General features: G+C 60.4%; 1 pseudogene; it reads left to right on the top strand.

Moving 5' to 3' along the window:
- The window catches only part of LOC143262143 (large subunit ribosomal RNA), a 7,820-nt pseudogene that overhangs the window by 2,521 nt on the left and 2,799 nt on the right, over positions 1 to 2,500 (top strand).

Below are 2,500 nucleotides of genomic sequence, written 5' to 3'. Positions count from 1 at the left end.
GAGGAGCGGGGCGTGTCGGGCTTGGTCGGGAAGCGGGTCTGGCTGACGTGCCGGGCCTGGGCGAGGTGAACGGCTCTCGTGGCTGGGATCCGAGCTCGGTCCCGTGCCTTGGCCTCCCGCGGATCTTCCTTGCTGCGAGGCTTCCGTGGCGTTTCCCATCGGTGCGGTCGTCCTCTTCGGCCGCCATTCAACGCTCAGCTCAGAACTGGCACGGACTAGGGGAATCCGACTGTCTAATTAAAACAAAGCATTGCGATGGCCCCCACGGGTGTTGACGCAATGTGATTTCTGCCCAGTGCTCTGAATGTCAACGTGAAGAAATTCAAAAAAGCGCGGGTAAACGGCGGGAGTAACTATGACTCTCTTAATGGGCCTTTGGGCCCATGCACCTGCCCCCCGCCTTCGGGCCGGAGCGAGTCGGCGACACGATTTATCGTGTCGTCCGGGGGAGGGTGGAGCTCTTTAGCTCCCCGGTGCGGCGGGCTGCCACCCCGTCGCACTGGTTTGTCTACAGGCCCAAAAAGAAGAGAAGATAATTATAATCTCCGGCGAGGGCCTCGGCTCGCCGGACCTGTAGACGAGGCCGTGGCAGCCGCGCCGCCGGTTCCTACCCCACTGCGGCCTCCCGCCCCCGCCCCAGCCTTTGTTCCACCGAGCCCAATTCCACCACCGACCATCAGTGGTATAGATCCAGGGCCCTCCGGGGCGCGCGTCCCGCTGACCGGCACATTCATGTGTCCGGACTGTTGCCGCACCTTCCCCTCCAAGATTGGATTGGGGGTCCACCGACGTCGCATGCATCCGGACGAGATGAACGCGGAAGTCGACATTGAGCGAGTCAAAAAGCGTTGGAGCGCTGAAGAACTGCGCTTGATGGCGAGGGAGGAAGCACTTGCCGCCACCAGGGGAGTACGGTTCATCAATCAACACCTGATGGCCGTGCTCCCCATGGGACGCACCCTTGAGTCAATCAAGGGTGCGAGGCGTGGAGCGGACTACAAAAATCTTGTAGCCCAAGCGCTCCACGCCCTCCAGGTGGCGGATCACCAACCAGGTGGTTCCTCCCTCCGTTCCGACACGGTTGAGATCCGTGATGATCCGCCGCGGAACGAGGATGTGATGGGTCCAACACCACCTTCGGATCCATCACACCTGCCATCACCTCGCTCAATGCAGGGGAGTGAGAGCCCGCACGATGGATTTCGGACGGCTATCCGGGAACTCCTTCCCGAGGTCGTCCGTATCCAGGGGTTCGGCGCACTCGCGCTCGTTGGAGTCGCAAACAACCTCCTCCACGGGCGCGATGTTGCTGCCGGACTCCATGCGTGGCTCCAGGGAGTTTTCTCTGCTCCTCCCCTGAGACGACCGCGACCTCCTTGTCCGGATGCATCCATCAGGGTGCCGAAGAAGCGGCAGCGTCGCCGGGATTATGCCCGCGTGCAAACGCTCTTTAAGACAAATATGTCTAGAGCGGCCAGGGAGATCCTCGACGGGGGACCTGGGACACGTTCCCCAGATGTCGCGGCCATGGCTGCGCACTGGGGACCATTCGTGTCCCAGGAGTCCACCCCCGTCGAGCAGTCTAGGCGTTTACCACCAACGCCCTCCCTGGCGCACGTGTGGCACCCGGTGACCTGTGACGACGTCACGTCTGTCACAGTTGCCAATTCTTCGGCACCCGGTATTGATGGCATCACGGCGAGGCAGTGGAAGGCAGTTCCGACGAGCATCAAAGCCGTCTTCTTCAATGCCGTGCTCGCATCGGGTGGTTTCCCTCCGGAAATGCTAATTAGCCGGACCGTGTTCGTTCCCAAGAAGGATGGGTCTTCTGACCCAAATGACTTCCGCCCACTAAGCATCGCATCGGTCATCGTTCGCCATCTCCACAAGATCCTGGCCAAACGTCTCCGTGCGGCCAGGCTTGTGGACGTTAGGCAGCGATGCTTAGATGATGGGTGCGCGGAGAATATAGCTGTGCTCGCTTCGCTGCTCGAAGACGCGCGGAGACGTCTAAGAGAGATCCACGTGGTCTCATTAGACGTCGCCAAGGCGTTCGATGCGGTGAGCCATCACGCTATATCCTCCGTGTTGGGACGAACCGGTCTGCCGGAGGGATTGGTTAGCTACACCACCAGGCTATATGCGAATAGCACCACGGTGTTTGAGGTTGACGGCGCTCGTTCGGAGCCCTTCCACGTAAGCAGGGGTGTGAGGCAGGGGGATCCCCTCTCCACACTCCTGTTTTGCCTCGTCGTTGATGAGGTACTAAGATCGGTACCTAGCGACGTCGGTTACGAGATCGAGGGCTGTCGGGTGAATGCGTTCGCATACGCCGACGATATAGTCCTCGTCTCGTCGACCAGGTTGGGTATGACCGCAGCCCTACGTGAGGTTGAGGCCCGGGCTAAGGAACAGGGGCTCTCGTTCAATGCACGCAAATGCGTGAGTCTCTCCATCGTGCCTGCCGGTAAGCAGAAGAAATACAAGGTCCTGGTCGATC

The sequence above is a fragment of the Megalopta genalis genome, unplaced genomic scaffold, assembly GCF_051020955.1.
Source record: "Megalopta genalis isolate 19385.01 unplaced genomic scaffold, iyMegGena1_principal scaffold0094, whole genome shotgun sequence".
Lineage (NCBI taxonomy): Eukaryota > Metazoa > Arthropoda > Insecta > Hymenoptera > Halictidae > Megalopta > Megalopta genalis.
The sequence above is the reverse complement of the archived record's forward strand: the minus strand, read 5'-3'. Positions and strand labels throughout refer to the sequence as shown.